The sequence below is a fragment of the Condylostylus longicornis genome, unplaced genomic scaffold, assembly GCF_029603195.1.
Source record: "Condylostylus longicornis isolate FDR11 unplaced genomic scaffold, ASM2960319v2 ptg000001l, whole genome shotgun sequence".
Taxonomy (NCBI): domain Eukaryota; kingdom Metazoa; phylum Arthropoda; class Insecta; order Diptera; family Dolichopodidae; genus Condylostylus; species Condylostylus longicornis.
The window spans coordinates 1,893,134-1,915,514 of NW_026577970.1; the positions used below are offsets into that span (position 1 = coordinate 1,893,134).

General features: G+C 26.2%; 1 protein-coding gene across 2 annotated transcripts in view; it reads right to left on the minus strand.

Moving 5' to 3' along the window:
• The window catches only part of LOC129618521 (potassium voltage-gated channel protein eag), a 70,298-nt gene that overhangs the window by 16,505 nt on the left and 31,412 nt on the right, over positions 1-22,381 (minus strand). The gene's annotated exons all lie outside the window — the stretch shown is intronic.

Here is a 22,381-nt window from a genome sequence, read left to right on the forward strand (position 1 = left end):
AAATAATAAAAATTCATCATAGTTATATAAATACAATATAATTTAATAAAGTTCATTCAAACATCAATGCACTATTTGTTATAAAAATTTCGCTGCAAAGAATATTGGATTAATTTCTAATGGACAGAATTTAAAATGTGCTGTATCAATAGAACAAGGTACAAAGATATAATTACCAAAAAAATAAGTAGGGATTGTAAAAGCTATTTAGTAAAACAATATTTACAATTAAGAATATACGAGTATTGTACCAAAAGCAAAATGTCTTGATCCAGAAAATTCACTAGAGTAAATGTTAACAAATGCCTGCTTTACAGTTTAGTTGTTTATGTTGAATAACTTGATATTACGTGCTTGAAACCCACAAATCTCAAAATTATTTTTTCACTTCATTAGATATTTTTACGAATAACACAAACTTTTATTGAAGGAAAATAAACAACTAAAAATTCAAATTAATGCAACTGATGACAAGTGCATGAATCTAAAAAATAAGTTGTCATAGGGGCTGTCGTGGTATGCTGTTTGCTATTGCATTCGCTAATACCGAAAGGTGTTAGGAAAATGAGATTCCTAAGTTGCAAGGCAATATCTATAAGCACGCAGGTTTCGTGTAAATGGAAAATATTGTTAGGTCAATAGTCTTGTAACAGTTATAAAATTTCAGACATTGTCTGGAAACTCTCAATCTCTGAGTTATTCTATACTTAAATATATTTCAAGTGTAGCCTTTTTTTTATTTTTAGTGGTTAATAATATACGAATAAATTTCAAGACAAATTAGGTTAACGTTTCGTACAGAAAAAGGATTGTTTCGTACAATGTGCATTAGTTTTTTATGTTGCTTGGTTTTTACTGAAAAAAAAACGGGATTCATCATTTTGTTTTTATTTACTATATGTAAATAAGTTGTACATTAAAAATTCATATAATTATACTATGCTCATACTATTGAATTATGAACTGTTTATCTTATTATAGAAAAAAAATTGATGTATAAAATAAATGAATGTGGGGATGATAACGCTGATTTTTCGACATTTTTAATTTTTGGGTAAAAATTAAAACGTTTAGTAATCAAAAATTAACATGAATAATAAGAATGAGTAAAAATGAAGTTTAATGGTATGGTAACATTGTTGGAATAACATGAACTTTTGATTATAACAATATTGATCAAGTTATGGTAAAAAGTTGTATAATGGTGAAATTTACTACGAAATATCTACTACAATGATAATAAATTAAATACACGGGTAGCCAAAAAAATCTTTGTATATTTATTTGCTTATTCATTGTTCTTTTATTAAGTTTCAATTTTCAATCGATGTTTCTAAAATGTTTCTGGGTTAAAGACTTGAATATGATAAATTCAAATATTATATTAATTCATCTATTCACCTTTTTAGAAAAAAGGTGCTTATCAGTTTCACTCAGTTCGTGGATCCGCTCGTCTGTCCATCTATGGCCTTTTCAATCGCGACCTATAGTTGAGTATAACTGTTAGTAGAAATAATCTTTATCTGAAACCCATTTTTTTCAAATTTCTGATATCGTTTTTATTTCAAGACCGAAGAAATCTTAGCAACATTTGGATATTAATAAATAGTTTATTTTGCTGAATTTTCGGCACTTTATACTTTGTATATAAATGCAGAAAGCTGACAATAAATAAAATCCATTAACAAATATAATTATTTATCTTAACTCAATTAACTCTGGACTTCGATAGCACCTATTGTTTTTTTTTTTTGTCTCATCCTAAATATATGCAATTATTTTAAAAATTTTGGTATATGAATGAGAGTAATTTTTTTTTTTTTTCCTTTGTTCACTCCTAGAAGGAGCATAGGGCTAGTGCATGATTTCTCATGCACTAGTTTCATAGCGTCATAGGGTTTAACTAGGTAGGTGACTAGCCTGCCGTAGTTTTTATTTATATATTAATTATTTGAGGTTATTAATATTTACTATTTATTTTTCTTAGTTTTTTTTAATATCGAATATTAGGAATATTTGAAAATTACTTGTATAATATTTTTATTAGTATTGTATATTAAGTTATAATAATATTGAATATAATTTTTTATAGTGACCTGACCGGGGTTTGAACCCGAGACCCTTCGGTTAAAGGACCGGTGCCATAACCACTGCACCAATGGTCAGATATGAATGAGAGTAATAAAAATGTAATATAGATTACTTTTAAGAGCAGTATTTTCACTTGTTGAAGAGAAAAGTGGCATTTTGCAAAACCATTGGTTTGACCCAACACTAATTATTAATTCCTTTTTCATTTATTTTAACTTTATCTTTATAAATAATGCTAACAAAATTTTATTATAATTTTGTGGTTAAAAAACACAATTTTACAAATAAGAAATGTATTTGTGTTCAATGAGAAAGACCAATTGTTGTGTTTTGTTTACACTCACTATGAACCATACATATAAAAAAATAATTTCTTCAAATAATATGTGTGTACGAGTACACACGTTAAATTTAGAATACAAATGCTAGAATAGTTTTTTCACGGTTATTAAATTTACAAAGCAGTTAAAAACAAATCTGAAAATTTTTATTAAATAAATGGTATGCTTTTTAAAATTCAAAGCAATAAATAAAGTAGCATTTATTTCAGAATATCAACTGACAAAAAAATTAACGATTTATGTTACAACTCTTCCTATTGCTCCTGAACTTTTTATAAATTTTTTAAACAGATGATTCACTTCAGAGATAAGAAGAAAAAATATTTTAGACCGGCTTGATTTTCGAGCAGGTCTAGAATACTAGTTTAATTAAATAAATTACAAATAGCAAAATTTATTAAAATTTATTTGATTATAATTGACCAAAAAAGCTCTGCTATATTGTGCCATTTTTAAAAACAATAACCCTCGTATCATTTTATTATTAAAAATAATAAAATAATCACACAAATTTTCAACAACGTGTTGAATAGTAGTTTATTATTATCCAAAAATTCCTTATGGAATCTTCAAAATATTAAAAAAAATGTTTTCTTCAGTTATGTAAAGGAAAATATTATGATGAAAACCTATAGAAAAAAGAACCCTAACAAAAAAAAAAATTTTGTTTTATGTTATAAAATTTTTATATTAAAATCCCCATGGTATCAATTTTATAATAGACTTTACACAATTGTGTTTATATATATGTATGTATAGAGTATTAAAATATTATATTTAATCATATAAATACATACATAGAATAAATGAAACACACATAGTGTAGATATTATATATATATAATATAAGTGGGATCAACAATTATTTAAGCAGCTTAAATTGAATTAAAATTTCAATGGTATCAGAGAAGAAGAAAACGGAGAGGAAAATTATTTTTTCACCTATCCTTATTTTTCTTCATAGATTTACATATATGTATATGTCCACGTATGTAAAATGTTTCATAATATAAATGTTCAATTTTGGGATAATTGAAAATATTATTTAAAATAATGTATAGATGTGTATTTGCGTGCAAGAATACATAATCATGCATATATGTATGAATATTCATTCCACACAGATCATTTTAATTTATAGTATTTTTTGTAGTATACATAGTAATTTTAGTGTAGTATAATAAACGATGCTAAGCAATCGAAGTATTTTCAAAAGTATTGTGATAGATCCATATCGAATTAATTACCTTTCCATTTTTTAATTAATTATAATGAAAAAATGGCAAATATAAGATTGTATGATTCTTGAGAGGAACATGAAATGCATCCAGAAGTATAAGTAGAAATTTCAATTATTCATTATAGTTCATCTGTATGTATTGTTCATAATACTTTAAAATTTTGGCGAAGAATTACACGTTGTATTGAAAGAAATCGCTTTAATAACAAATTTAGTTGTATTCGATGACATTTTTTTAATCCTTGTAAGTTCCTTTCAGGGCGGATTTTTAAGAAAACTCCTTTACAATAATTAGTCCTTTAAGTAATATATTTTCAATAGTAATGTTAATCATGACATGCATAAGATATGAGCCATTCAACCATATTTGGCAACTTTGGATTCCTTTAAAAAAAAGTAAATGCTATTTTTGACCCATAGGTACCATTACCAAAATTGATGGGTATCTTCCTTTTTAGTCTTCCTAAAAAATTTAAAATATTGTTTATAGAATATTGTTTATCAGAATAGATTGTAATAAGAGAGAATCAGAGAATTCATTGAATAATCAAATAGGTTTCATGAATTTTAGGTTGAACCGTCTATTATTGTTAAAAACAAAAGCACAGACTTTATTACTGCGCTCTTTATATCACAAAAGAAGAATTTTTCTTTAAAAAAAAGAAAAAAAATAAGTTAGACGAAGGTTTTTTGCAATGCTTTTTAAAAAATTTCTTTTTACTTCTTTTTTGTTACGTAAAAAATTAAAATTAATTTTCTCACTAATACCGAAAGCGTCACAAATTCATCCAAAATTTATAAGAAATATTTTTTCATGCTATTTTTCGATTTTGGGTCATTTGACATTCATTTTGAACCGTAAAGTATGCAATATAGAAGGTATCCATCTAAAAATCATCGTTTTTAGTCTTTTAAAACTTAAATTTTTAGTAGTCTAAGTGGTATTTTGTACAATTTAATTTGTGAAACCCTCTATAGGTTCTTTACTTTTGCTAAACTCTGTTAAATTTAATATTGTTTTCGAGCTTTCTGTATAATGAATTTTTCAGAAATTTTTCAAAAAGATGACTCTTCTCAGGCATAAAATACTCGTAAGTGCTAGTTATTATTATTTTGATATAATGATTACTAGTTATTTTATTGAAATTTTGGGGTTTATATTTAATACATTTTATATAAGCTCTAAAATTTAAAGGAATTATGTCAATATTTTCCTTAAAAGTAATAAAAATGCAAAACCACATAGTTTAGTAAAGCTGTAGTTGCTGAGATCTGATATATCTTAAAAGTTGATCAATCCGTTCCTTAACATAAATTCAACAATAAATTTTAATAAGAATCAGTTAAAACGTAAATGGTATACACAAATTCACATTAAGACAGGAACCCTATACAGAAAATGTTATAGATTTACATTTCCTCATCATGGAAAAATGAATTTAATTTTTCATTCAAAACTTGACTTGTGAAATTCGGTACCACCTAAAAATCTCTCTTATTGTATGTTCGATAAACAAAATCAGAATTAATATACAAATTGATTGGTTGCACCCTGTTCACATTTAAAAATTTGTTTTTAATAGTATGAGAATTGAAAGTCATAAAATAATGATGATTTTTAAAAATTCTTTTTTTTTTGGCAATGATCCATAACATAAAAGAACATAAAATTGGTTTAGCAAAAAGTTGTCAAATAAAAACATTGGGTTTCGTTTTGTCTTAAGTTTATTTAAAATTATGTTCATTCGGGTATTTTTATATATTGTCAAAATTTGTTTTCACAATGACAAAGCATGACTACATGATGTCAATAGTAAAAAAATCATTTTTTGTGTTCTAGTATTTAATATTAAAAAAAAAATAGTAATTTTTTTTTCTTAAAGAAATTGATATAAAAAAATTTTGTTAATCTCTATTATGCCAGTGATTACCAACTTGTGATACAGTTTCTTCCATTTGTATTCCGAGTTAATTGGAGTTTGATATTTTGTTGAGATGTGAAAAATTTTAAAATTGAGGAAATGATCACTATTTAGGTTGTGGCTGAAAATTATTATTTCACTAACTTTTGAAAAGTTTATAAATTTTCACTTGGATCGAGACAGTTAATTTTTTTGTTAGTAACCATTTACTCAAAGCGATCAACAGTTTGAATTAAAGTGTTTCGGAAATTGCATAAAATGTGGTTGTTTTAGCAAAGTATGGTTTATTAAGAGAAATAAAAATTTTTATATTTTTAAAATGATCATCATATTGTAAGAAAATTACTATAGAATAAGGATTTTATTTCATAAAATTACTTGTAATTTTTGATTCGAAATTTTTGAGGATTAAAAAGGTCTTCCGGTACTTGCATATAATACACATTTTTCCTTTAAATCAGAAGAAAATTTTAAATTCTTCCAAAAATATTGGGTAAATTTTTAAATTTTTTATAAGGGTGGTTTTTTTTGCGTTGTATTTACCCATATGTGTACATATGTATACTTAGCTAATTTAACAGAAAGGCTAGCGTAACACTGAACCAGTAAAAGCAATCATTGAATATATTGTTTTATTGTTTTCTAACTAATTGGCTCTTGGACCAGACTTTACCTATAGATCATAGTGTTAAGGTTAGCGATCAAGTAAAGGGTACTTGCTTCATTAATTTTATTTTCACATTTTTACAATCCCAACTTACACATGTTTATAGTAACTGACTTGGTTAAAGCTAGAAACAAAAATAAAAGAGAAAATACGATGAATAAAATTAAAACTTATAAAATCTTTTTTCACAGACTTTTGGGAAAATTAAAAGAAAAAACTGTGTAAAAGTTTAACATTATTTTTTACTTTTAAAAAAATTTTCGTGTTTTCCTTTCTTGTTTTTTAAACAGAAACGTTTTTACTTTTTGTGTTTACGGATAAAATTTTTTAACACAATATTTTTGTTTTTCTTTTTTTCTTGTATAATCAAAACTAATTTTCATCTGTAATAAAAGTTAATAACATTTCTCTCTTGAGTTATTTTAATTTTCTTATTATTATTTTCTTTGTTTTTCTTCATTAAGGGTTTCGTTTTGTTATTCTTACTGTTTTTGTTGTCTTTGCTGTTATTGTTTTTATACCACAGTTTTTATATGGTACATTAAATTTCACATTACCATTTTCGCATTATAATTTATTTAATTTTGTAGAAATCCACTTACTACTCGTACACAATTGAACGTTTTTAATTATTATTTTGGGAACAGTTTCATTATGAAATTTTGTGTGTGTACATTAGTATTTTAAAATAATAACTGTAAATATATAGAAAATATAAATGTTTATTTATATGTATAATATAAATGTAAGTACAATATTATATCGGTTCGAGTGTTTATAAAAAATATAAAGAATTTTTGAAAAAAGTCAAAAACCTCATTGCTTATTTACATACGAGCAAATATTTAGAAAATTTTGTTTCCTTTTTTATTTCACTTTACTTTAAAAGGCTTTACAAAGAATATATTAAATTTAAAGTAAAAGTTTGATTGGGTATATACTCGTACATGAAAGTGTATGTACATGTATAGTTTAATAGGGTAAATGTGTTATTTGGAAGGTTTATTTTTATAAGATGTGATAACAGTTTCTTAATATAAATTTTCTGCTTTAACTGATTTTTTTACGTTATTTTTTATATTTCTTTGTGGTTTATATATTATGTGAACGGATAAAGAAATGTATTAGTTTAATTAAAATTAAGGTAAAACCACATTATGTGAGTTCGTGTATGACGTAGATGTATATGTTTGTATATAGAATGAAAAAGTGAACATTATGAATAAATGTTTATTAAAATTTTGCATATTACTATAGCATAATTTTTAAACAATTAATGTGGTTCATATTATTTGGGTTGTATATAACGTGATTTTTTTAATAATTCTGATTGCAATATATAGAATTTTATAGCAACCTGTTATAGAAATTCTTGAGAAATTTAGTAACTTAGAAAGTAAAATCTTTTTAAGAAATCATTTGTAATCTTTAAAAACTAGGTTTGTGCGGTATGTTTATTTCACCATATTTACTTTTTAGCGATTTTCCAAAAATTTTTTGAAAAAAATTACTTGTTAGTATTACTCTGCCCGTCTTGTTCATCTGTTCGGCCGTCCGTCTATCCGTCGGCCCGTGTGTCCGTGGACATGTCTACAAAACTTCTACACCTCTGAAAGAAGAAGGCTAAAAGTTTATATGCACGTAGAACTTTGCTAGAAACTTATTTTCGTAGAAGAAAATTTTCACCTACATATCTATCCTAGCTAAATGTTATATCCACCTAAAAATGCATTTCCCAAATTTCGCGAACGTAGAAAAACAGTGACTTGCTTCTACTAGAGCGGCGTACCATATTTGAACTTTAAAACAACAAAATGGGCGTTAAAATTTACCGTTATCTAAAATCCGTTTTTTTTCAAATTTTTGATATCGTTTTTCTTCTATATAAACTACAGGTTGTAAAATTTTAATAGCATTTAGAGCTAATAAATAGTTCATTTCGTTAGAAGAAAATTTTTTTCCACATCCTCTCATGTTATCGCTTCTCGAAATTTATAACATTTAAATTTTTGGCACCTTACATTTCTATAAACACAAGCTTTTTCAAATTTCTATAAACACGGAAAGCTAACGGTAAATTCCATGCCATTAAAAAATATGATTATTTTTCTTAACTCATGCAAATAACCTTAAGTTAGATTATGTTACGCCTCCTTAAATTGTTTTTAGCTTTATTTTAAGGACTGCATAAGTTGTTCTTCCGAAATGTGTGCAATTCTTGAAACAGTTTTGTATATGAATAAAAGTAATTTTAACAGTGTAGCAGGTACACATAATAATTAAGAAAATTAAAGCTAGGAAACAATAAATTGAGAGAAATACTTAGTAAGCTGAAAAAAACTAATTTCCATCGTTGTTTCCTATAGCGAACGTTCTGGAACGCGAAATTTGATTCCCTACAAAACATCTCGCGACGACTGTTAAAAGATATATTAGCCGTACTGCCGCCGACAAAGTTTCCCTGATACTATATCCATAGCAGATCTGACTACGTCATAAAGGAATTGAAAACGGACAACGAGTTGGAAGTCAAGTTGGAGTAACTAAGGGTCGGAATGATTCCAAAAGTAAAGCTTAAGTGATTGCGGCTTCAGGTTTCCTGGAACATTATAAATCACCCAAAATGGCCAGAAAGTTATCGGAAGAGATGCGCGGGAGAAAACCCTCTAGTACCTCATTAGAGTAAAGAGAACGGAGCTCTTAGCAAGAACAAGGAAAAACAAGAATCCTTCAGAGGACTGAGGTGGGACCGAGCACCGCACACTGTGTTTTGGTGACAACACCGGATGTCAATTATGCTGCGATTGTTAAAGTCATCAAAAACACTAGAAGAAGACCCCTAGGATAGCATCATGGTTGAAGTAAATAAGGGCTGGGTCGAAGTCGTCCAGCTTGAAAGAATTAACCTTAAACGGGGGAATTTCCATCAATTGTACAATCGCGGAGACTCAAGATGGCTAATGAAATAAGGAAGGAATACTTGGAACTTCTGTTCGATAGCAATCTTTCGTGAAGAAAGTATGAAAAAAACAGTAGTTGCAACAGTCACCAGGTGACCCGCGGAATGCCGGACCATCCCAGGAAAGACGCGAGATTGTTTCTCGTGTATAATGATTTCAATACATACTATGAGAGTGTGTGCTTAAGGAGTGATGGCTTGGTACGAGGAGTCTTCCTCATATTATCGAATAGCAAAAAAATAGAAATGGAAAGGAACTAAACTAATCGAGTAGAACATACAAAAATGCTGTGATGTTTTCCTTGTTAGAAAGTTAATATAAATTATCAAAGCAAATCGATATTTAAGCCAAGAAAACAATCAAAAATTTAACGTGAACGAAATATTTTATGAACCCAAGTATAGGTTGGAATTCGCATAAATAAAAAAACAAGAACGAGTAGAAGGTTGACTCCAGCTAGATGTAATATTTGTAGAAATATTTTTCAAAAGCCACACAGAATTCATAAAAACTAAGTACTACTAACATTTCACTGGCCTTATTATTAAATTTTTATCATTTGAAGGGGTTTAATATACACAATTATTTTTGAATCTGATTGGAATAGTGACCGTATTCCATTATGAAAAGTCAAATACCGTAGGCTTTAGAGTTGCAAAATATGGCCGAATTATTTTTGAAATTGAAGAACTTATGAGCTTATGAGAAAAACTTATTTACTTTGGATTTAAACTGAACTATATAACAGTCACATCCCATTTTCCTGGATCAGGAATATATACTTACACCATATATTATTTGACATTACAAACAGGGTGGTAATAACGTATAATACCATTCGAATTAGATTAATTTCGTAATACTGGGTTCGAATAAATTACACACAATTTCGTACACACAATTTCGATAGAATTTATAACAAAAAACTAATTACAATTAGAAAATGTAAAAATTTCAAAATTAGAATTGAAAAGCTAATGCATTATGAAAAAATTTTATTTCAGACTTATATTGGGAGACACTGCATTAGCGTAGGTATAATAAATAACAACATATTGTAATAAATTTGTTGTAATTTTTATAAAGAATTTTTTTTCTCTTTGTGTAAGAGAAAAAAAAACTATTGTATTAGTGGAAAGAGATCAGAGAGCATCAAATATAAAATATAAGGGAAAAATAAGAAAATTAAATATAAGTGGGAAGCAAAAATATTGAAGAAAATAATGGGAGAGAGTACTTAGTATTCTCGACTTTCTTTTTATTTATTTATTTATTTATTTATTTATTCAATATCATATCTTTAATCATATACGCAAATAAGTATTTCATAAGATATGCTTTTTGTCCTTGAATACAAAAAAAAAAAGAAACACACAAAACAAGACGAAAATATGAGAGCAGGACAAGGAAAAATTTATAAATGAAAAATTTGAAATTAAGAAAATAAGAATAGAAGCAAAATATCTTTTAACATCCTTTCGGGTGGAATTCGTTTTTATTTCAACATCTTTTTTGTTGTTTTCTTTTCATTTTATATTACATATTTTGTTTATTATTTTTTATTTTTATATTGTTATTATTATTATTTTCCTATTTTTTTATTTTTATTTTTTTTCCGTACTAAAAATATATATTTACTTATTCATGCATATAGATACAATACACACAAAAATATATAAAGTAATTTAAAGAAAAACGAACTAATTTTCAAGGACATTTCTATAGTAAGTATTATATAAGTTAAAATTGAAGGGAAAATTTTTTGAAATAAGAAGCACGTGTTAATCTGAATGGCGCCACCAATTTTGAAAGTTTCTATATTCCCTTCTTGTTTTTTTTTTCTCAGTATACATACTTTCATATTTCTATGTTTTCATAGTTCGTTTCGTTCAGCGTCTCAATTTTTCACCATTTCATAATTTTAATGTTAAATAAATTTTCTTTTACTCTAAGTATAACAGTTTTTAGAGGAGGCACTGATCTTATATTTGAAATTTTTTGGAACTACAAAAACATACGAATATTTATAATTTACGGGGTGTAATATATTATGCCGAAATTGGAAAGTTAATGCAGGATAGCTACATAGATTGACATTCATTTATAAGACAGCATGTTTTTTTCTATATTTTTTGTTCTTTCCAATTTTTTTTTCTTCCTTATGTTAATATAACAAATATATTATTATAATCGTTTTAATTAGAAATTGTGGAAAGTTGGGGAGAAAAGAGGTAGTAGAAAAATTAATAAGAAATATAAAAGAAAATAATGTAAAGATCAATAATTTTGACAGATGTTTAAGCATAAAAATTGATTTATCAATGATAATTCATACAATTTACTTTACTTCAAATTTTTCTTACATACCTACGCAATATTGTGATTACTTGATTAGACAGAAAATTGGTTTGTTCAAATTTTAATTTGAAAAGTTAATTTATATTTTGTTTTTCATAAAAACAAATCCTTGGACAAGAGTATTTTGTTGAATTACTTTATTTTAAATAAAAAGAATTGATAACGTATAAGCATAATGAAAAAAGTTACAACGCTGAAATATTCAGGCAAATATAGAAAAACTAGACAACTGAGTTGCTGTGTAGTGTATATTGAGATTACTCGTTACTACATATATACATATGTAGATCGTTTGTGAAATTTTGGAAAACTTAATTCAATTAACTTTTGAGTTATCGTTGGAACGGACGGACAGACATGGTAAAATCGACTAAGAATTCGATGCTGATCAAAAACATATATACTAATTTTTTAGTGTTAAAAACGATAATTCCAGTTTAGTATACTCTTCGAACATTCGTTCATATGGGTAAAATGTAAAGTATAAAAATGCACAACATATTCTGATCATTGGTTAAATTTTTTTTAAAGCGCAAATGTATGGGTTTTGGTACTGCTATACTCTGCACATACTTCAACAGTTGTAAAAATAATTCAAACATAGTAAAAAAAAATATCCTCAACTGCATTCAAGCTCAAGCTCCATATGTTATAAGTCCAATAAGAAACCACTGAAATAGCGATTTGAATTGATTTTTTTCTGTTCTGCTTATTGAATTGTTCACGGCGCCAATCATAAAGTAAAAATGTTTAAATTTTTGATGAAAAGAGCTTGCTTCTTATTAAAATTGCTTTTATATGGATAGAAATCGGTAAGAGTTTTATAATCAGGAATATTTTGTGAAATATTTTTTAATTGCCTAGATTTCGAAATTGTTCTGTTTTTAAATTTGGTTCTACACCAATAGTTTGATTATCTTTGATTATCTACATTTGCATACACATATCTTTAAATAAATATATATTCCTAAGGATGCGCATATACAATGGTAAATGGCCCAATATTCATTTAGCAATCACCATTTGTGGATAATTCGTGGATAATTGCGGTATGCAGCATTGATTTCTGTAATTTATTTTTTGACAAAAGAAAATAATGATATAGGGACATATAAGAGTTTTATCGTTGAATGGCAGCTCAATTTTTGTTTTTTAACCATTACTCCTAACCTGAAACCATCTTTATTTTTAAATTCGGCAGGAAAAGTGTTACGGTTATGTATGAAAATAATAAAATTAAATAGTAGACCAGATCTTGGTGGCGACTTCAATCGTACCTTTACTTTCAAGCCTAAAAAAATTTTCGCCTTTAAGACTAACGGGCGATTTAAGAAAAAGCACTTATTTTTGGTTGAATTGCTTAACCTATCATTGAAACCTATCATGTTTCAAATAAATCTGGCACATGTTAACAAAGTAGGAAGATAACGACAAAAGCAAATTTCGAACAAAATCGTTATATATAAAACTATGTAAATGTATAACCCCTTGATACAGAAGTACTATTTTAGCTGCTAGTAGAATTTTCATATTTTGAATTTTTAAAAAAAATATAATTTATACTGATACCTCGAACCAGTTTCGAAATTTGCAGCGTGAAATTTGTGGCTATACTTTCTGACGCCATTTTCTCCACCGCTTAAATATTGAAAAAAAAAATTATTTTTGTACCCATGAAAACGTATGTTCAAAGGGTATACTAGATTTGCCTTACCGTATATTACTCTAAGAAATAATGGTCTAATATATAGACTCTAGAAACTAATTCAGCTAAAGTCACCAAATTTTCACAGATGATATTATAAATGCCAGAATCATATTTAAATTGGTTATGATCATGGTACTGGTTCGGATACATGCCATATAACTTCCAAATTTATTAGGCTGTATCTCATAAACTATAAAAGGTGTGATATTGAAATTTCGTACAACTGAATATATTAGTAGGCCAAATATGGTTGATAAACTTCGTTGAAATTGCGTGGCTCTTTCTCGCAGCTGCAATACAACATCAAAAGTTATTTGGTTATATTTTATAAACTATAAAAGCTGTGCTATTCAAATTTCACACAAGTGAATATATTAGTAGGGCCAACGTGTTTAACAAAAGTCGTTTAAATTACTTGGCTCCCTGTGGTAGCTGCCGTACAACTCCATTAGTAGTTTTGCCATGTCTTAGAAAATATTGAAAACACAGTACTGAAATTTTGTATAAATTAATACGGGAACGCGGCCATTTACAGTCGTAGTCTGCCCCATAGTCAGCTGTGGCATATTTACTCGTACATATGATAACAAATTCGTACGGGTATCACAGAGTTGACGCGGTCAACTTTATTTTTCTCGTTGATTATTCAACTTAAGGAGCAGAATGGCAATGATAAAAATAAAGCGCCAATGCTCTAAAAAACCTACCACATTTCCGTGTTATATCACGGGATCGTTGTACAATTGAATTAATTTGTAATAATGCACTAAACACGAAAAACTTAATTGATAGTTAACTTTTCGAATTCTTTTGAGCTGAATTCCTCAACTTGGTGTATTCGAATATATTTGCTGATACGTGTGGCGCAAGGATTTGCTCGCTCATTTCTTTTAAGTAATGACATATGTATATCGATATTATATTATTGTCAGTATTTTCAAGTAAACTATCACAAAAAAATTCTTTATAATACCAAACTTTCACATTCGCAAAATTTCTTGACAAAATCGCCACACATAAAAATTTCAAGTTTTTTTTAAAGAAAACTTCAATTGGACTCTTAGAACAGAGCACTGTTTATTTAATTGGAAGTTTCATTGAAATGTACATTTGGAAATTTAATATTGTTATTGTATGCTCAGCAAGTATTGCTATTGCCATGTCTGATAATATCATCATCAGAGAAGAAGTAAGAATGCGCCGATTTTGCTATTCCCTTTAATTCGACCTGAGGTTTAATATAGTATTTATGTATTATTAGAAGTTTGAAGTATTCCACAAATGTTTTGAAAATATAGAAAACTTAAGCGTTCTATAGAAAGGGATTGGAAAAATTGGGTTGGGACTTCTATGTTAAATACCTAAAGAGTCTTACTTGCTCCAGTTTTTATTTCTTGAAACAGAAAAGACTAGTTTTTTTAAATAAAACATACATAAATAGATATAATTGTATATTTTTTGATACTTGTACATATTTTACCAAAATGATTTGAAAAAAATTATGCATGTATAAAATTTTATTTTATTTTGTTTATCTTCCAAAAAAAAAATTTGCTATCTTTTTTTGAAATTTATATCTAGTTGAATACCAAAATATTGTTGAATAAGGAATTGTGTATGTATACAGGATACTTTGTACTATGTATACATACATAATATATACATGTAGCCTTAAATATTTAATACTATGTATATATGTATGTATACAGGACATATCATCCCTTAAATATCTTACTGGTTATTGTATAAATTGTTTATGATACGTACAAATATACATATTTTTAATATAATAATTGTATACTTTCTATAGTATTATTCATTTGCAAAATTTTATAACTTATCGTAAGGAAAGAAATGGTATAGCGGAAGGTGAAAGTACCATTACATTTACGAAAATAAGAAAAAGAAAGAGAAAAAAAAAACAAAAATTAGCAAGGATTGAATAAAAAACAAATCTCTTTTTGTTGCCAGTCATGTTCATGAACGTGATTTTCATGGTGTTTAATATAATAATGAAATTACCTTATAAAAAAGAAACAAAAATTTTGAGTTTGTAGGTATCAAGAAACATTAGTTAGTCTAACTGAATATTTGAAATTTAAATTACAAAAATAATAGAAAATATGGTTTACGCGTACTTTAAAACCTATAGAAATTTTATTTAAAACTAGGATTGCTTTCACAGTGAGCGCTTCAAATTTGTAATATTATTTAGACGTAGCGCTTAATAAATAACTGTATTTAAGTTTAGTTCAAAAATTGGTATTCGTCAAAAAAATATGTATTGTTTCTATTGAAATTAATATTGGTTGAATTGTATTTATGAATGGAGTGAAAGATGTTTTTGACAGCTACAGATCAATATGAGTTGCACTAATGATATCAAGCATTTCAAGATAGAAAATATTGTCTCTAGTCAACTATCATCATACTTCTAAAAAATTAATTTATGTTCGAGTAAACAACCTCATACCTAAAAAATCAACTACAGTTTACTAATGTTAATGAAATTAAAGCTTGTTGCTTAGTAAATTACAGTTAAAGTTCCACAGCGTAACATTTTTTCACTACTGCTTTTTGGCGCTTTTCCAAAATATTTTTGAAAAAAGTACTTATTAGTTTCACTTTGTCCGTTCGTCCGTCAGCCCGTGGACATGTTTACAAAACTCCTACAACCTTGAAATTTTTATACGTACATAAATCTTTACTAGAAACTTTTTTCAGTTGAAGAAAATTTGTTTTTACCTGTCTAAAAGTTATAGCCCCCAAAAACCCTAAAAATGCCATTTTTCAAGTATTTTGAAATTCTGCAAACGTAAAAAAATAGAGGCTGGTTTCTTCTACCGCAGCACACCATGTTTGAAAATTTAAATAACAAAACAATTATATTTCTGAAACTACAAGAATTTTCAAATTTCTATATATGCAGAAAGCTAACTGTAAATATCATTGAAAATGTCCAAAATAAATTACAGTGCAAATTAAAATTAAAATTTTATGAAAAAAAGAAATCAAGATCAGATATGATCAACATTATTATTAATTAATTTCATAGTTCAGCTGGTAGATAATTGTAACCCTGGTATGCCAAATTGTATATTGTGTCAAGTTTATTGAATCTTATTTTAGAAGATTTACTTCTAATGTTATTTTGCATTTCTGATTATGTATGTGTGATGATCTTTATCTAAGGTAGATTTGTATTAGTATTAATTTTATTTAATGTCGTCAAGTGAATTTGAAATAAAAGTTTACATTTTATGTACAATTTGATTTGTAATATATTATGTATCGTATGTATTTTTGCTATTAGGTGGTTACATAGTATATTACAAATTGAATTGTACATACATATAAATATTTCTGCTAAACATGTTTGGCAGAAACGTTAATTGTACTGGAAAATTTCTGCAATAAACACGTTTTAAATGTTCTAGTTATTCTTTGATTTGAAATACTTACAATTTACTCTGCCTTTTCATATTTATAAAAGAATAGCATCGGAATCGAATTTTGAAAAGCCACCGTCAGGGTCATATTTAAATTAAATTAAAAATTAAATTAAAAATGTCAATTCAAAATTTGAGACTTAATTTTTCAACCATAGTAATTCTTAAGAGTCATAATCATAATTCATAATATAAATCATGCAAACAGTGCATCATTAAAACGATGCGAATTTCCTACGGCATTTTTTAGGTCAGAGTTTTCGACTTAAATTTCGCGTATATTGAAATTTTCTTCTAAAAACTTATTTATTAGTATTGCAAAAATCAGTTTTGTAACATTTACTAAGCAAATCTAATATCAAAAATTTTTTTTTAAAACAAACAAAAGTGCAAAAAAAAAGTTTACAAAATCATAAAAAGTGCACAAATCAAATTTTTGCACAAAGCTGGCAAACCCCGATTATGGAGTATTATCACACGACCAATAGAAACAACCAACTGCCACCACCCTTACATGTAGTGAGTTCTTGAGATCATTCAACAGACCCTACAGGGCAGGTGCAGTGACATAATACCAAGCGTTATTTCCATCTGTAGCAGTGCACCAAATATACCGTCTTCACATTATGATTTGAAAAGGTTGAAAGAAAAGACACTGGATTTGACTCTATGACAATCGTGAAATATTTACAAGAAAATCAAATTATATAAATATATTATTATTAATAAATTTTAAATAGCATTTATTGCCATGGAATAATTATGTTACACATGTGTGTATGTAGAAAAGTATCGTTATTATATTTTTATTATTATTTTATTTATCTGATTAATCGAAACAAATAACTAAATAAAGTTGGGTCAAACCTAATAGAGTGTAAAGTAGACGTTTTTCTTCTGCGGAAATAAGTTTCTAGTAAATATGTGTACTCGTACTTATGTACATAATGAAATTTCAGCTCTAAGGGTATAGAACTTTTGTAAACGGGTACATGAACAGACAGAGTGAAACTAATGAGCACTTTTTTAGCATTTTTTAGAAAATTTTGAGTGAAAACTGAAATTTGTTTTGCTGTCACTGCACTAAGTCACTAAGTTGGTGGATTTCATTTGAATACTAAATATACAATAGAACGGAAAAATTATCGTATAATAAACAAAATCGAAAATTTTCCTTTTTAGCTCAACAAAACTTAAATTAGGATTGAGAATGATTGGATTTTATAATATTTAAGTGGATAATATAAAAAACAAACGAGGACATTAGTGATAAATTTCGTATATAAATGGAAAAATTAAAAGAATTCACGTGTTTAGGATAACAAATAATTTTATTTTTATGGGTCAAAATCAAAAAGGGAAAACATAAAAAGAACAGTTTATATGATGGAAAAATTTGAGATTAATGTGTAAAACATAAGGTTGGAGGCCTAAACCTTATATTTTTATCTTCTCTTTTCTAAGAATTACGAAATTTTCTTAACAGATTTCTTATTGTTGGTATAAATTTGGTGGAAAAGAAAACATTTTAAATTCTTATTAGGTTTGTTATTTTCCAATTAGATTATTCTTTTTCTATGAACTTCTTTAACAATAATTTGTTAATATTTTAATAATCAATTAAATATAATTTTTAAAAATAAGGATTTTTGAAAATAGTATATATCGTTACAATATATCGTTATCGTTACGGCAGGCTAGTCACCTACCTAGTTAAAACTCTATGACGCTATGAAACTAGTGCATGAGAAATCATGCACTAGCCCTATTCCTTCTAGGAGTGAAGAAGGAAAAAAAAAAACAAAAAAAAATATATCGTTACAATAAATTGAAATTTAATTTTTTTTGAACATTTCGTAAAAACGTAATTTCAATAATTTGTCAAGAAATTGGAAGTGAAAAAATTCGGATTTGGGAAAAGAAAAGGTTTGTAAAGCAAAACATTTCCTATAAACAAATACTTTTAATAAAATTGAGTCAAACCAATGGTTTGTAAAGTAGTTGTTTTTCCTTCAAAAAGTGAAAATATTGTTCCTATTCAAAAATATTTTAAAAATTGTATTAATATAACGCTCGAATTCAAAGATTAGAGGGGTGAGTTGAGAAAAATAATTATATGTTTTGATGGAATAGTATTTACTGAAAGCTTTCTGCATTTAAAGCTTGCAGTTTCGGAAAAATAATATGAAATCAAAATATGAAATCAAAAATTTTCTAAATTTCATTAAATTTTGTTCGAATAAATTAAAAATAATAAAATCCAATATGTTTTTATAATTAAATATTTACAAGTTAGGACAAATAATGCAAGATTCTAATAAAAGTTTAGTAAAGATTGTAAAGAAGCTAAATTTTTTTAAAAATTAATTACTAATTAAAAGTATGTGATTCATAATTTCAATAGAAAATTTTGTTATTGTAAGTAAATAAGGGTTTTAATTTTAACATATGTTATTTCTATTCAAATTGAAACGACTAACAGACTTGTAAACAGACTTTTCAAAGTGAGGCAAAGAAAAATATAACAATAATTTCTTCTCTTTCTAATAATTTCTTCTTTGGAAACAATCTTACTCTTATTCTTCATAATTAAAATAAATTGTTGAACAAAATACATTAACATAATTATATTATGTAAATTTAACAATTAATTTTATATGATTATTATTCAAACATGCTTATTTCATAAAAATTGGATTAAATGTAATTGAACAAATAATGTGACATACACATATACATACTATATACGCACCTATTTATACCTATTAAAAAATTGTTTACCTAGATTGAAATTTATATTTACCTGCATACAATAAAATAAATTGCTTATTCTTCTTTTTGTTATTTCTTCGAAAACTTAAAAAAATTCATATATTGTAGAATATTTGAGCAATGTACATACATGCTCAAATGTGTTATTTATATAACAATAAGAAATTATAAAATTTATTTTCATAAGTTTTTTCTTAAAAAATATTCTCAGTATAGGAGTATTATTCTTCGAACATGAAACACATATTATTTAATAAGTAAGAAATAAACTAATTTGTATATATATGCAGTTTAATCTATAGAAAAGTGTGTATTTATATACAAAATAAGTATATAACAAAATAATCATATTCTTGTACATAACGTATTTGCATATAAAAGTGTATTTACATAAATTTCGATGTCGCAGTAATATATTTAGGAAAGACATGACATGTCGTAAAATTTTCTTCTAAAAATTATTCTGAATTATTTTGATATGTAAATAATTATAATACTTAATCAAAACAATTTATATTAATATATATAAGATTTACCATCTATTTAAGAAAAGAATTATAAGTTTACTACTTTATTCTTTAAACTGAAACTAGAGAACTTTGTCACGAAATTTATATTTTTACTTAAAAAATAAGATAAAATAGAATTGAATGTTGACACGGTAACACGTGTTTGTATTAGAAAAAAACTTTTTTACGAGTTTTGCATATTTCAGTATTGTAGCGCAAATAATTTTTGAAATTAATTTAAATATTTATTTTTACGGGCTTTGTCACTTATAAGTTGCCTGAAGCGCCAGGCATCCAATGCTTAAAAATTTAAACATTTACTAATTTCAACAGAAGAGAAAATTTCAAATCAAAAAAGGACATTAAAGTTCAATATATAGAAACTATAATTTGAATTGAAACGGTTTTAGTACTGCTTTAGTTGTATTTAGGTTAATATCATATATTCTTCAAGTTCCATAAGCAATTCATTTTGTCTAAACTAATAACAAGAAGTTTATATAAGTACATATGTATATTACTTTCTCATTTCATACATGTACACATATCTATTGTGTATAATAAAATGTTTTTAAAGATATTTAATAAATTATTCTATAATTATTCATTTTATTTATAAGAATTTCAAATTAATTCGAATCAAACTAATGGTTTTTAAAGTAACACCTTTCCCTTTTCCCTTAAAGTGAAACTACTTTTTCTGTTAAAAAAGCATGAAATTCTTTATTTTAATTTATTGCATACATTTGGGATGAGAAAAAAACAGAAAGAAGTGTTAACATAATGGCGTAATTTAACGTTTAGGTGAATGAATTTACCGTTACCTTTTTGCTTTTATAGGAATTTGGAAAAGCTTACAGTTTCAGAAAAGTTGATATATGCATTTCGATTACATATATCTACAACTTGCCGTTTAATATGTAAACTATATTAAATAATTTGAAAAGAGTTTCAGATAACGATAAATTTCAACGGTCATTTCGTTATTTCAATAAACAATTATGCTATTCCGCACAATGTTGCTATCTTTCCACGTTTGAGGAATTTAAAAATGTTTGCGGTTTCGATACAATAAATAGTAAAAAAATTGGTATTTTTAGATCTTTGGGGGATCATAGTTTTTAGAGGAGGACCATCTCTCCTGAAATTTTAGGTTTTTATTCTTAAAAGCTTAAAGACGACAGGATGGACAGTCGATAAACGGTTAAACTGACTGGTAGATATATGGACAGAAGTACAGACGGACGGATGGAACAAGTGAAAGCAATAAGTACTCTTTTCAAATTTCTCTTGGGAAAGTGCTTAAAATACCATAAATTAATATAAAACTTTTTTCTTTGTTTTTGAAGCAAATCGTAACTAGGTATTTTAAATTATAATTTGTCAAATCATATTGAATGAATAATAAATAGAATTTATGAGTCGAAATGAATAATAAACTTAAGAGGTATAGTATACACATATGTAAAAAGTAAATAAACTTAAATCGATTTTTATTTTTTAAATTACAAATTTTAATTGTCAATTGGTGTCCTATAATTAAAATATAGAACCAATTAACAAAAGTATTTTACTTAATTAATTATATGAAAATTTTTCTATTTTATATTTCCCAAATTTATGAGTTACTAAAAATACTTTGATTTGTTATAATTATAGTCTTAAATTATTATGAAATATTGCAAATGAATTTGTTTTAGAGTAGTTTTGATTTATAATGATTTGTGATTTTCTTGTTTAATTCAAATGATCAACTATTAATGTCTTTACGAGTAGAATAATTGATTTTTTTTTTTATACGCTCATTATAAAATATTTAAATAACTACAAAATATAAAATACAGCCTTCAGTTTGTTCAACCAGTATTATAAGATTGTATTATAATCTTATAATACTGGGTAAATTTATTAAGATATTCGAAAAGTTGTTATTTTCGTAAAAAGATTTATGCAACATTAAATACGTTATAGCTGCAAGTCCCGATTACAATTTCAGCTCATCAATTAGTGATTTAAGCCGAATGCACATTGATATACATTGGCTTTTCATTAAAACTTTTATATTTACTCTTTGTTTATAATAGAATTTTTTGAAACTTTAAATATGTTTAAATACGAGTATCTATTCTTTTGCCTGCCATAATATATTTAGAATGACATTTTGGTTCATTTTCGTATGTCATTTTATTTATTTTAAACAAGACTACGAAAGTAAATTGCTATTTTGAGCATATGATTTATGACCTCAAACCAAAATCTATTTGACATTTCGGAAATATGGCGATAACAAAACATATTAGAAATTGCCGTTTACATGTGAAAAATGTTTTAAAAATATTTTATTTCCAATTTTTTTATTTCGTTA